A 14341-nucleotide genomic window follows, 5' to 3' on the forward strand; every position below is an offset into this window, starting at 1 on the left:
CCCACAGACACAGTACCTGGGAGACACTGAGCTCCCTGCCATGGGTAATCAGAAGCTTTGTGTCTGGAGTCCTCCATCCCACACTGGTGCAGCTCTTTCATTTCCTAGCTTTCCAGGTGCTGGACTCCAGACCCACCAGCTCTGAATAAAAAGTGGATAGAGGGCAACTGAGGATGAGAGGGGAAGCACCTTTGAGAACTTTGTGAAGGCAGTTTTCCCCTCCATCTCTGCTTCTGACAGCTCCTGCTGGAGCACACCGTTTCTTATTGCCTTTGGTAAGCAGTGCAGAGACTTTTCCAAGGTGTTGCGTGCACCCCACCAAACACACCGTGCTGACCAGGGGAGCCCATCACGTCCTTTGTCCAGATAAGGCACTGGAGCCTTCACCCAATCTGCCCCATGGCCTCCCTCTCCAACACCTCCCACCCCCTTTCCAAGAAGGCTGCTCCATTAGGAAGGGCTGGGCTATTTTCACTTAAGCCCACTTTTCCCCGAATTAGGTCTCAGATCCCTGGGAACTTTGGTGCCTCCGTGAAAGCGACTGGGACTGGTTCCGCAGGCTCCTGAGCAGCTGTGTCCTGCAGGAGGCGTGTTCCGGGACCGACAGGGCACCGACACTTAAGGGCGGGGCAGGGAGGGGGTAACTGGCGGGAAGTCGGGGTGGGAGGGAGGGCGAGTCTGGGCCGTGTGCGCCCAAGTCCAAGGGCAGCCGTCCTCCGCGGGCCCCAGGGTGGTGAGTTTGGGCCGAGCCCAGGGAGCGGGAGAAGGAGCGAGTCTGATTCAGGAAGTCGAGCCTCTGACATCAGGGGCAGGACGGAGTTGGAGTGAAACCTCAAAAATGCGAGGCGTCGGCCAGCGGGAGGGCAGGGAACACAGAGGGCACCTTTCTCAAAGCCGGAGGCAGGTACGCGCAGCGCAGGGCGGCCCCCGCTGACCCTCCACCTGGGCCTGGCCCGCGCGGGACCCGCAGGGGCTTCCAGCGAGACACCAGGACCTCGTCCCTGCGCCCGATCGCTGGTGCACGGGCAGCACCCGGCGGACCCCCGAGCGACCACGCCTGCAGGAAGCCCTCCAGTGGACTCAAGGGTGAGTCTCAAGATTTTTTGTGGTTGTTGTGTGTGTGTGTTTTAAAACACTTTTTGAGCGGCCCTCCGTTTGCAAGGGGGCTTCCCACTCCCTCCTTTCTTCAGAAGATTGAGACTAGCCCCCTAGATAAGTGAAATTTAAGGATTGTTTCCAAACAGCCTCTTGCCCCTTCGCAACTTCACTTGCAGCGTCCCCCTGCTTTGCGAGGATTCCTGGCAGCCTTACTTCTGCTTCTGGGCTGAGTCCACATGGGTTCCTAGTGGGGTTTGGGGTGGAGTTCTCCGACTCCCGTTGACAACAGCTGCCGGCAGGAGCGGCTTGAAAGGGACAGAGGGACATTCAGTTTGCTAACAAAAAAAGTCAAGACCTGAGACCCTCCAAAAATCACCCCAGGCTCAGAGGTTTCTAAATTATCCTAGGTGAAGCCAAATTTTCAAGGGGTCTAAGAAACTGGCCACCGCGAAAATATGGCCTGGAGCCAGGGCTGGAATGGGAACCTGTCTGCTCTTCCCCGAGCCTCTGGGGGGATCTGCCTTGACACAGACCGCTTGCTAACTTCTTTACCTCTCTCAACAGTCCCACACCCAGTCCCTCACCCTGCCCATGAACGTAAAATGGAGGACACAGTGAGTTTCCCTAGTATTTTGAAGAGTTTCACAGGAATACATTATAGTAGAGTTAAACTATGGACATTAGCTAGTGGGAACACCAGCCCTGCCTAACCGAAAGGGAAACTGAAGCAGACAGGCACTGCCCTAATTTCTTAGGGAACAGTGGCAGCCCACATGCTAGCTGCCTTGCAGGACTGCTCCACAGAATCTGCTGAATGAGGAAGGGTGGTACACTTGAGCATCTGAGAAGCACTTTCCTTCCAAAGCCGTTGCCTTTCATTCACTCAGCTGAAGGTCATAAGAACCTGCACCTAATCTGAAGGGACCCTCATTCTGAAGTCCTGTTGGATAACGGGAGAGCCTTGAGTTACAAGGAACAGGACTGGAAGACAGCACTGACGCTAGGTTGTTCCTAACCTCTGTACAAATGGTTTGCAAGTTCCGCCTAGAGAATTCAGCAAGGATGTCACCATCAACCTCCTGGTCTGATGTGTCTACCTTTCGCCTGTGCTGGGCTGGGGAGGCAGCTGTATTAAAAAAATCTGATCAAGTCCTTCACTTCATCTGAAATTCTGGCTCCCCATCCCCACCCCAGATACAATTTTAGGAAAGAAATGTATTGCAAAACAAATGTTTCTCCAGCCTTCAAACTTTGTTAATATTTAGCCTGTGGAATAAAGAAAGGATCTTTTCTGTCCTCTTCCCTGAAGACTAACCCCAAGAGAGTAATGAACACTCGACAAGCACAGTCACTGATTTCATCAAACAGGGACGTACCTCCATCCCATCTCTGTGTCTTCTCCCAGCCAGAGAAGCCTGACATATTCCAACCCAGGGAAGCTCAAGTTTTACGCCAACATCCAAACTTTCAAGTAAACAGACTCCCTGTAGGGGCTGGTTGTTGAATGAAGAAAAGGAAATAACCACAGACACAGAGACTTCAGATGGAAAGATACTTTAGAGATGAGCCAGCCCCTCTCCCTCTCACTCCACAGATGAGCAACCCAAGGTTCAGGGAGGGAAGTGTGTGCCCGGGTCAACAGCTGGTTAATGGAGGGACCAGAATCCAAGTTCAGGAATAGCGAACACTCTCTGGACTGTCTATCACCTGGACCTTCTGTGCCTCACACACAGGGACACACGCAGGCGCTCAAGTGCTGGCAGAGAGGAAAAGCGAGAAGATTCCACTTGAAGGCTGAATCTTCCCTGAGTGGTCTCTGGGGATAACCCAGAGCAGACCTTCAGGAGATGTGGGCAGATCTCCCCCTTTAAAACAATCTCCATACCACTGCCATCCCTTCTGTTTCCTCGATGTCAATCCTTAAACTGTTCTCAAGAATTCCCAGAGATCCCTCAAGAAGGAAAACAGCATTGGGTGCCTTAATGAACTAAAGCCTGTTTAGGGTTTCATGAAACTTATCATGAAGACTGTTTCCAGACCAGTGGGTGGGTCAGCAGTACACATCAAATATGACATTCAACTGACCATTCGATAAGAAAGGCTCTAAGCGAATCATAGGAGCTCGTGAGACTTATCACAGGCACAGTAAGAGATAAAACCGTGACAGATAGACTTGCCCTCTCCAAGCAGCAAAAGGAAAATCTACAGCAAATTTTTGGATGGGCAATCCCCAGGGCCATCGACCAGCTCAGGTTTCTGACATTTCTCCCACATCAGCCCGGGCCATCTGCACAGAGCACCACCTGGGGACGTCATGGCCCCTTAGTGGAGACCGGGCAAGGGTAGCCGAGTTCCAAAATGAACTTCACACAAACACAAGGTTCCTTTCTTAGGGCAGCTCCCAAGGGGCTTATGGCAGTGTCCGAACCAAATCCTGGCCCTGGGAAGAGACCTCCTCCCACGTCTGTAAGCAAACTGCTCCATGGAATTTGTTGCTAAGAAATGAAGGAAAACCGAATCATAGCCGTGTTTCTTGGTCAAAATTGAAGATTGTGTTTGTAAGTCATTGCAGACTTGCCCTTGCTCTTAACTGTCTATAACTCCTTCCTGTTAGGTTGTTTTTCAGTAGACTTTTATTCTCCGCAGATACAATCCTAATTTCAAGCCGGACAGGCTTAAGGAAAGCCCATCAGCAATTTCTTTTCGTTTTCCAGGCAAGTCATAAGAGAAAACTGGCAGAAGAGAAGGGGGAAAAAAATGAAATAGCAATAAGGATAGTTGTATGTTACAGTTCTTTTAGTCTTCAAATTGTCCTGAGAAGGAAAAGCTGGGGGTACACAGGTTTAGAGATGTGTATGGAGGCTGGGGGTTGGGGACGGAGAAAGAGGCAGGGGAAACTGGGACATTCAATTAGCTTTACTCTTAATGGGAACAGAATGGCACACGGTGCACATGCTGGGTCTTAACCTAAATGACGTGTGACCGCGGCCACCTTAAATAAGAGAAGAGAAAAGCTGCGTGCGAGTCCGGAGCCTGCTTTCCCCACCCCAACCTGAGGAAGATCCTGAGGCTGTGTCCTTTCTACGCTTATAATCTTAGGTTCCTATGCAGCTCCACCAATGGGACAAGGCGCTGGCTTTCAAAAGCCCTTCTGCTGTAAAAGTCCCACCGTAGCCTGACGTTCCAGAGAGCCACTCAGGCACACGGGCCCGAAATCACCCAGGAACTAACGCTGGGGTCAAAGTGACCTTCCCAGTGATCAGGGACCGGGAGCAAACAGATGTCCATCCAACTTTTCTTGCTCCCATGAATCTGTAGTGTGCACACTAGGCTCTCCGTAGCTATTTGCTGAATAGTGCTGCTAAGAATTTGAGGCACACAAAAATGACAGCCACTGCTGCCTCCCAGCCACCCACCAGGTTGCTTTACGAGCACATCACAGTGGTTTACTCAACATCATGCTGGGGAGAAGCGGCAAGGCTGGAAGAGAACACACCACTCTCAGGGCCAGCCCTGCAGACCTACCCCATCTGTCAAACTCCTTTCTTGTAAGTGACTGGTGGCTCCCACCTTCCCCTCCCGCACTCCGCCTTCCGTTGCTGACCTGAAACATCCCCCTGCTCCTGCCCAAGGCCCACAGTCGGCTGAATAGCAGTGGCCAGTGCAACCTGGCCATGGCCTAGATTAAAACCTCCAGACTCATTACGTGGGTGACCCACCCCATCCCATAATGAGACCTCCCCTGGGAGAGGGGAGCACATTGGCACAGCACACCACCCAGACATGACCTGCTTGCTCAGAGCTCTCCTGGTTTCCAAATTAGAAACTCAGACCCTGCCCTGTGGGATATTTGGCCCGAAGCCTTCTCTGGTTCAGGAAAACAGCAATGATGCGCCGGGTGCCTCAGGGCGCTTGCTGATTTCCAACTACTGTGTTCTTTGTAGTTTTGCACCAAGACATTATTGACCCCTCTGAGGAAAGAGCTGATTTTTACTGTGTTTTCAATGGATGGACGGCACAGGTTTCCACGGCTGGATGTGGAAAGAATATCTCATTTCCAGACAGAGATACTACATTTCCCCCTCCCTGTCTGGGACAAGAGGAAGGGATACAGTCACAGAGCCTGTGACACACAGGGAAGAAGGTCTGATGCTCCTGACTGACATTTTCCAGGAATAAGTCTTCAGTGGTTTAAAAAATATTATTCCTTCAATAAGGAATACTTCAACCACTGAGGTATGTGGTCATTTGACATTTGGTATTGGAGTGAATGAATAAATACACACTAAAAAGATAATCAGTGATGTTATACTTCTCAAACCATTAATAATGGAAACTACACCATTCTTTTCCATTTAACCATCAATCAGCTTTCAAGAAATTTTGTGTTATCTCCTCCCACTTTTTTTATTGAGGTGAAATTCACATTACATAAAATTAACCATTTTACTGTGAAAAATTCAGTGGCATCTAGTACATTCATGATGCTGTAGAACCACCACCTCTATCTACTTCCAAAATACTTTCATCGTTGCAAAATAAACCCCCACGCCCAGTAAGCAGTTACCTCCTATTGCTCCCTCTTCCCAGCCCGTGGCAACTACCAATCTGCATTTATGGATTTATCTATTCTGATATTTCTTATAAATGGAACCATACAATGTATGCCCTTTTGTGTCTGGCTTCTTTCATTTAGCATAATGTTTTCAAGGTTCATTCATGTTTTAGCATTTATTGGTGCTTTGTGCTTTTTCATGGCTGAATAATATTCCATCGTGTGTATGTACCACCATTTGTTTACCTATTCATCTGTTGACAGACACTTGGGTTGTTTCTACCTTTTGGCTATTGTGAATAGTGCTGCTGTGAACATGCAGGTACAAGGGTTTGTCTGAGTACCTATTTTCAATTGTTTTGGGTAGATACCCAGCAGTGGAATTGCTGGATCATAGGGTAACTCTATGTTTAACTTTTTGAGGAACGACCAAACTGTTTTCTCTTCTCCCACATTTTAATCAACATATTTATAAATTCACTTCCCTTTCTTGAGGATAAAGTGCATAGTAAGTGGCATGCTTTCCCACGCCTGGTCCCTTATTTCTTGCCTTTCATCTTATGCTTTAAGGAAAGATATTAAACCTGGCTTCTTGTGGTCCTAGAGATGCAGAGTTATTTGGATGCTTGAGATAGATAATATTTGGGTAAACTATAAATCCTTCTTGGTGTAGCTGAGTAGTAAGCAACAGATAACACCAGCAACATTTATGGAGGACCTTATGTGTGCCGGGCACTGCATTAAGAAAGTCACATACTTCTCACTTAACCCTCATGACAGTTCAACTACGATACCTATTTTACAGAAGAGGAAAACTAAGGTTTCTACCAAGAGCAAAGTTCTCTTCCTCTGGCTCCAGAGTATTATCTGTAAGCCTCTCCTACAAAGAAATTCTGCAGCTGCCACCAATGATGAATCAGAAGCTGTTCAATATCTTGGGAGCTTACAGTCTACTTTGGTGGATGGATAAAGAGGCAATTATAATACAGTGTCATCAATGTTATGATAGGTGTCACAACAGGGAGGAAGTGCACTTAGCCCGGCTCTAGGTGACAGACTTAACAGAGGAGACAAAATCTAAGTCAAAGTTGTTATTTCATTTATAAATAAATGAGCCTTTGTGCCCCTTGGTAAGGCTTGACCCTCCCCCATCCTCCCTTTGGCAACACCACCTCATCATTCCCAGAGCCCAGTGTCTGGCACACAGTAGCTGTTCATTAAACACAGGTTAATAAACACGTGTGCTTCTGCCGATGGAACTTCCAGCCCCTGTCACACTGTTACGGAACTCCAATGCCTGGAACTCAACTCATATGCTTTCTCAAAAAAGCTGTGGCCCAGGCACGAGGGGAAGGAAATCAGAAAAAGCCTAGAAGGGCTTCTGTTGTTCTCTCTACATCTGAACACGCTTGCATACACGAGACGACAAGAGAAGAGGGGGAAGAAGGGTGGGGCGACGGGGGGGACTGTGAAGACATCTCCCCACACCCAGGTGAGGAGTCTGCAGAGGTGCCTGGGATCCTGAAGCAGAACTGGAATGAACTGCTAAACCACTTTACCAAACTGTACGTTCTCCATTTCATCTCAAGGTTGTGTTGTTACTTCAAGACTCCTAGCTCATGGCTATCCGGTATCTGGGGCAATTCACCTCACCAGCAGGGACAAGAATCAGTAGCCTCAGAGAAAGGTCTAGACTCTCCCCAGTTGCTAATCCTCACTCCTCTTTCTCAGGGGTTTTCAGTGAGACTGGTTCACGTTCAGCACCTCTCTACAAAAGGAGAACTGTAAAAACTCTTAGGAGCCCTGCTGGCCTTGCTTTAGAAGGCAGGAGCTGTCCCAGCGTGGCTCTGGCTGCATTTTATTCATACACATTTCTTAAATGTCTTTGTGTGTGCCAGACACTATACTGGAGGCCGTGGGGAATTTAAAAAACAAAGACAGGCACAGATCCCACCTGCAGGGGCCTACTGCCTATGCCTAGGAACCTGCCAGCCCTTAGCCGTAGTCCTGCCCCCTCATCCAGAGGTGGAAGAAACAGCCTCCCCCCTGGGATTAGAGTCTGTCCTGGGATCTCTGCTTGCTGGTGCCACCCTCTCTTCACCCACCACCCAGGCTCTGTGTGGTGTGACTCTCAGCATCCCTGACACCTGCTTCATCCCTGCTCAGCCAGCTCCCCAGGCTCTGAGCAACTTACCTAAGCCATAAGCTGCTGCTTTGGGTTCCTACTCCAACTGTGAAAGCAAGGCCTTCTTGTTCTGCACAGGCCCCAGTCCTGGTCCCCATTCACCGCTGTAACCCTACCCTGTTAGAGCACCCGTGACCTGGTCCTGCAGAGGCCAATGCAAAGCTTGTGGAGATATGAGGGCTCAGTCTCCCAGGAATGAAAATGTGGGCACCCCGGCCTGCAGGAGGTAATATACAGCCTCACAAAGGCACTCTCAACTCTGGGTCTTTTCCATCCCATAACCATTCAGTCAGTTCACTAATCAAATGGACAAGCATTTATTGAGCATCTACTATGTGCCAACAATGAACTAGGCATGGGGGATTCCTAGAGGAGAAAACTCTCAAACAGTCTATAGTCAAGTGGGAAAGCAGACATGAACAGCATCTGTACCATAAGAATACAATAGTAAGACAGCACAAGTATCCAACAGTATCTTTCACCCGTTGTCAAGGAGATAATGTAGGAGAGAGGGACAGAAATGTTCAACCATGATGATCTCTACGTAACCCATGATTGCAGAAAAAGCCCCAGGCCACTAAATTTTCCTTTCTCTTACCCTATCTGGTGGGGGCAGTACAGTACACAGGTCAATCTCTGCTGCAGTTCTATAGGCCAGAGCATTCCTCACTGGCTCTGCCTGAGATAACCAAAGCGTCTTGCCATGCTACACACAGCAGTCGTCAATCACTGTGGTCCCTTCTGCATCCTTGAGCTCCCCACCGCTGGATCATAGCAGGGCTCACGAGCTCAACACCCACGAGGCCTGACAGATAAAGCTAACATTTATGGAACACTTACTCTGTGCCATGTGCTGCTTTAACGACATGATACAGATGATTTAACTCATCTGATTTCCATAACAATTCAATGACAGAATCTCTTCTGATTCTTCTTTTATATTTGAGGAAACTGAGGCACAGAGGGGTAAAGGGACTTTCCAAGGTCAGACAGCTAGTGAATGCGGGAGGGGCAACCTTTGACCCAAGCTGATCCGCCCGAAAGAGTAACACAGGCGGTGCGGGAATAAGGGCAGGACCAGCTGTGCTGGAAGCTGTGGTTCAAACAACCTCTCTTCACTGGTCACATCTACCTCAGGGGCTTCCAGCTTGCAACCTGTGGTCTAGGTTTGCCCTTCTTGCACAAACATCCTATTTGATTTCTACCAACCTTGGGCTAAATGTTACCAGTATTATTACATGGATAGGCTAAGTGTGTGTGTGTGTATGTATGTATGAGAGAGAGATCCCTTTGAACTTGTGCCAACTGGAACCGGCTTTGGTTACCTTTGTAGCCCCAGATTTGAATTCAGGATTATCACCAAATTTAAGAACATACAAAGGAATAAAGCGTGTTTGGAGTTGAGAGGGAAGGAGGCAGAAGACTCACTATCCACTCAAATTTTCTTACACAATAATCTGCTTTCATGGTTAAACATGAAAAACATCCCCTGAAGGTCCTTGGCCCAGCGTATCATCAGTTATCCCCTGCCCTGTCCCTGAACATTCAAGTCATAATAAGTAAGAAGGTAAGGAGGGAGAGAAGGTCTCCCAGTAGCAGCCCTTCTCCTCAGGCCACTGGAATGCCATGGATTAGAGCAGTTGGCTGGGAGAGGGCCAAGCAGGAGTGAGCTGCTTGTTGCCATGGTAACAATGGGAGATTCGAAGTCCCCAGATCTTGGCCCGGTGCCTAGGCCACCTTGATTGGATTCCTTCTCTGAGCCAGCTGTGCTTCCTTGAGCAGTCTGGAATCTCTTCATTCTCATCCTCACTGCACTTGATCGTTCCATTCTCCCTGCAGGTGCCAACTCAAATCACAGCCTCCTTGAAGCCTTGCCTAGATTCCTCCATGGAATTAACAGCTTCCTCTGTGCTGCTCCCATAACCATTTGTTGGCATAAGTGTCCCCTGGGACACCTAACTAGTCATGCTTCATAGTTCCCCTGTGCTCATCCATTTCCCAAACAAAAAATAAATTCCTTGACTTCACAGTCTACATCTTTAGTTCAGTGTGGAATCCCTTACCCAGGTAGTTGGCAGGTTTCTACATCTTGTTAGGCAGCATCAGCTGGGAGAGCCCTAGAAAAGAGAGAAGTTCCTTGCGCACATAGTAGGTTCTCAACTAATGTGCACTGAATTGAACTGTGCGCTGCTGTGCTGCAGAGAGGGGAGAGGGCGGTTCCTGGCCTCCTTGGACTCAATTGTGTCAACAACCCAGGTTCAGGGAAGGAAGAAAAAAGCCAGCAAAGAGTTCCTCCCTCTGGAAAATAAACAGGGAGAGCTTTTTGCAGTAATGACAGTGAGACAGTGAGATGCTGAATGCCACACACACGTTCTCTACTCAGTCGGCTTGGCATCTGAAAATTACCAGATGGAATGCTATCAATTCATGACACCAAAATATGTTAGGAACACAGCCAACTGGGGCTTTCCAAAAACATGGCGATAACCTCACTTTCAAGTGAAATAATCATAATATTCAATATGGCACCCCGTGAGGCAAAGGTCCATATCCATTTGAGGCCAGTGATCTTTGGAAGTCAGGTCTCACTGCTGTCATCTCTGTTTCTTGGCACTGACAGCCTCACTGGAGATTCAAAGGTAGCCAGTCCCCAAAAGAGGCCTGCAGAGTGTGCTTGCAGTCTGGAATGCCCCAGAATATCTGGCATCTGAGCACACTCTGAGCCCAAGCTGAATGAATTCTCCAAACCCAGAATACTGAAATTCCAATTGGTAGATTTTTTCTTTTCCTGAGTATCTTCTATCTGGCCACAATGCTGGGTGAGAACCCAGAAACCAGGGTAGCAGAGTGGAATGAGCACTGCATATTTAGGGGTAGAACTGCCCCATCTTCCACGATCAGCTGTGAGACCTTGGGCAACTCATTTAATTTCAGTGAACCTCAGTTTCCTCGTCTCTAAGTATGGTCATTCATTAATTCAGCAAATACTTTCCAAGAACAAAACAGGTCCCTGGATGCCCTACTGGGAATGGAAGAAAGATGATTAAATAAAATGAACCTAAAGTGGGTTGAGGGCTATGGTAATAGTATAGGGACAGTGATGGGGCACAGGACAGGGGCTCTAAACATAATGAGGTTTCAGAAAGTTTCCCAAGGGGGATGATATTTCAGCAGAGACTAAATGCATAGAGACCAGGAGTGGGATTGGGATGGGATTGGGAGAGAGTTGGGGGTTTCAGATAAAGAAGCTTCCCTGAGGCCCTAAAGCAGGAGGGACCACAAATCTCAGGGAGTCTGAGAAATGGAAGGCTTTGTAAACTGGAAAAGTGACTGGTTGCCATTGTTTGCTCCTCTCTTGCTGCTTTTTAGGAGTGAGTGGAGTAAGGAGAGTATCACTCTGGGAAATGGGAAAACTAGGACCCAGGCTGCCCTTGGCCACTGACCAGCTTTGCAATTTTAAACAAATTTTGAACACCCATTTCTGTTCTTTAGTTTATTCATCTGTGAAATAGGGCAAGAAATCCCTTCCCTCCTCACACTACAGTGGATTTGATGAAGAAATGTTTGCAGAAGCTGTTAAAAAATTAAAATGAGTTATTAAGTGCAGGGTCTTTGCTAGGACTTTCCCCAATCATAAATAAACGCAAGCCCATTTAGACTGGAGAAGTCATTGCATCAGGGTTTTTTTCCCCCCCTGCCTCCCTTCCCAAGGGATCAGGAGATAAATAGCAGGTTCCTTCTGATTGGTTTGGTCATATGTCATTTCAGTTCATAATCCGATTTTGTCTAAGGGAGAAAGTATGCTATTAATAAAAGGGTTTTTTTTTTTAATTGTAATATTTGTGATTACTGAGCCTGGCTAGTTAGGGCAGACTGCCCATGAGCCCAGGGTGGGGCTTAATCCTGCTCTGGCCAAGGCATACTTCGAATTACAAGAGGGATCAGGTAAGAGAATGTAGCCTCTGAAACATTGACGCTGCTACCTGTCTTCTGCTCACCAACTTTCAGGGCTTCCCTGGGGCCCATTACTGTACAGCAAAGCTATGTTGAGCCTTCCCAGCCCCCTGAAATCTCACCAGCCTTGCCAGTACCACCTAATTTCCCACTCTTCCTCAGGAGGTTTCTTCACTGCCTTCCCAGTCTCAAACTCTGTATGTGCTGGCCTCTGGACCTCTACTCTTTGCTTTCCCATCCTACCCAGCTCAGCCCAGCTTCCCTTCTCCCACCCAAATGTCTAACCGTCCATGTGACAATACCCAGCACGGGGAGGGGGGGGCACCCAACCTCCATCTCCTCCAGGCGGCCTCTCCCTTAAAACTTAAGCCAGGCTTCCCTGGTGGTGCAGTGGCTAAGAATCTGCCTGCCAAGCAGGGGACACAGGTTCGAGCCCTGGTCCAGGAAGATCCCACATGCCGCAGAGCAACCAAGCCCGTGTGCCACAGCTACTGAGCCTGTGCTCTAGAGCCCGCGAGCCACAACTACTGAGCCCACGAGCCACAACTACTGAAGCCCATGCGCCTAGAGCCCAGGCTCCGCAACAAGAGAAGCCACTGCAATGAGAAGCCCGTGCACCGCAACGAAGAGTAGCCCCCGCTCGCCGCAACTAGAGAAAGCCCGTGCTCAGCAACGAAGACCCAACACAGCCAAAAATAAATAAAACTAAATTAAAAAAACAAAAACCTAGGCCAACATCGATCCCTCTCCTTTCTAACCGTGCATGACTTTGGCACTTCCTGATATTTACCTTAGCCTTTAATTGCTTGTATTATTTTTGAAAATTAAACTGTGAGGAGCATTATCAGTCTATAAAGAATCTCATGTATGTATTATTTGACTTTTACAACAACACTGGATGGTGAGTGGAGTCCGTGGGATTATTATCTTCCCATCTGAGATGGGGAACCTGAGGCTTGGAGATTCAGGGACCTGCACTGTCACCTGTCAGGACTTACTGTGTTCTAAGTTTCATTAAGAAACTCTCCTAGGATGGGAAGTAGATCATAACCTTCTTTGTTTCCCTCAGCACCATGTTGATCACACAGCAGATAGTTATTAACTAACATTTCTTGAAGTGAAATCCATAAGCAACTACTGGAAAAATAATCGGAATGGCATATTTCATTGATGCACATCATTGCTATTAGTACTATTAGCCTCTTCATGTATAAAGAACAGTATGCTTGCAGCATTGTTTTTATTATAGTGACCCAGTAAACAACCTAAGGGAGGCTCTCACGTGTTCTATACAAATGTCCCCACCCCTGCCCCCGGGGGTCCATCAGAGGGCAGCCACTCATGCAGGCTCTGCCCCTCTGTTCACACCAAGCAGCATGGCCCCACTGCCTCCTGGCAAAGGATGGAACGTGCTCATCAGAACTTGCCTGGCAGGGTTGACATGCTGGGCTAGCCCTTGGAAATCTGAAGTCACTTGGGCACATGGAAGATGCAGGTTGCCCAGAACCGCTGCAGAGCCAGGTGCAAGAACCTCGAAGGTTGGGGTGGGATAAGGGTGGGGTCCATCCATCCATTCTGGGTTGGAGGTAGGAAGACCTCCCAGCGTGGGAGCCAATTTTCTAAGCATTTCAGGCCACTGTGACTACCTGGCAGAACTGAGGAGTGTTGTTTGTTGCCATGTCCCTACATCCACCTGGTATAATACCCGTTATGACTCCCAGTTTCGTACAGTTCCTAACAGCCTAGGAGCACATTCACAGGCACTGTTGCTTTGACACAAGGACCCTCCCTGCCAGGCAGGTACTCACTTCCAGTTGGTTGTTGACTTTGGAAAGTACCTGCATACAGTCAGACCTTCAGAACTGTACCAAAGGACTGAGAGGAAAGCCAAGCCCCTCCCAGCCCCGCCCCCGATGCCCTTCGGTAGAGGCAAGAATGCGATCCGTCATTTTCTTGTGTCTCTTCCCAGATTTCCCCCATTTTGGAGATGAAGAAGCTGAGGCCCAAAGCAACTGAATGACCTTCCCGAGGACGCACACTGAGTAAGTCACTGGTGAGAATCTGAACTGGCTTCTCTCACCACTATGAACTTCCCCTGCACTCCAGGCTATATTTTAGCCAAGAATTCAGCTCATGAAAATCTACAAGTGTGTAAACAAATAAAACCAGATAAATGTCAAAGCCAGAACTGGAGGCCTGGAGCTCCATAGGCTGTCCACTGAGAAGCACAGCTGCCTGCCCCTCTTAGGGCACTCCAAGCCCCTTCTCTGGCTGCTCCAAGCCAACTCCCATCTCCAGGACTCTCTCCTGCCTTCCACCGAGCAGGGGCAGGACCATACATCCTGACCGTTTTGCTCTATCAAAGTGTTCCCACCCAATGTCCTATTTCTTCAAGACCCTGATACTTTGAGGGTTGGTCTGATAACAATATATATGTGTATGTGTGTGTGTGTGTGTGTGTGTGTGTGTGTGTGTGTACATACATATATATATATATATATGTATATATGTATACACACACACACACACACATTCTGGGATGCTAAGGA

The 14341-nt window shown here is 48.4% G+C and overlaps 1 protein-coding gene and 1 long non-coding RNA gene across 3 annotated transcripts in view; one reads left to right on the forward strand and one right to left on the reverse strand.

Annotated features, from left to right (window-relative positions):
• Positions 1-14341, reverse strand: part of LOC307178038 — a 367206-nt gene that overhangs the window by 327492 nt on the left and 25373 nt on the right. The window lies entirely within an intron of this gene.
• The window catches only part of KIAA0040, a 33475-nt gene continuing 19848 nt past the window's right edge, over positions 715-14341 (forward strand). The window contains exons 1-2 of the mRNA XM_079905654.1: positions 715-1086; positions 13762-13834. The gene's annotated coding sequence lies outside the window, so the exon portion shown is untranslated. The remainder of the gene's footprint in view (positions 1087-13761; positions 13835-14341) is intronic.

This window comes from Stenella coeruleoalba (assembly GCF_951394435.1).
Source record: "Stenella coeruleoalba genome assembly, chromosome: 1".
In the NCBI taxonomy this organism is placed as follows: Eukaryota; Metazoa; Chordata; class Mammalia; order Artiodactyla; family Delphinidae; genus Stenella; species Stenella coeruleoalba.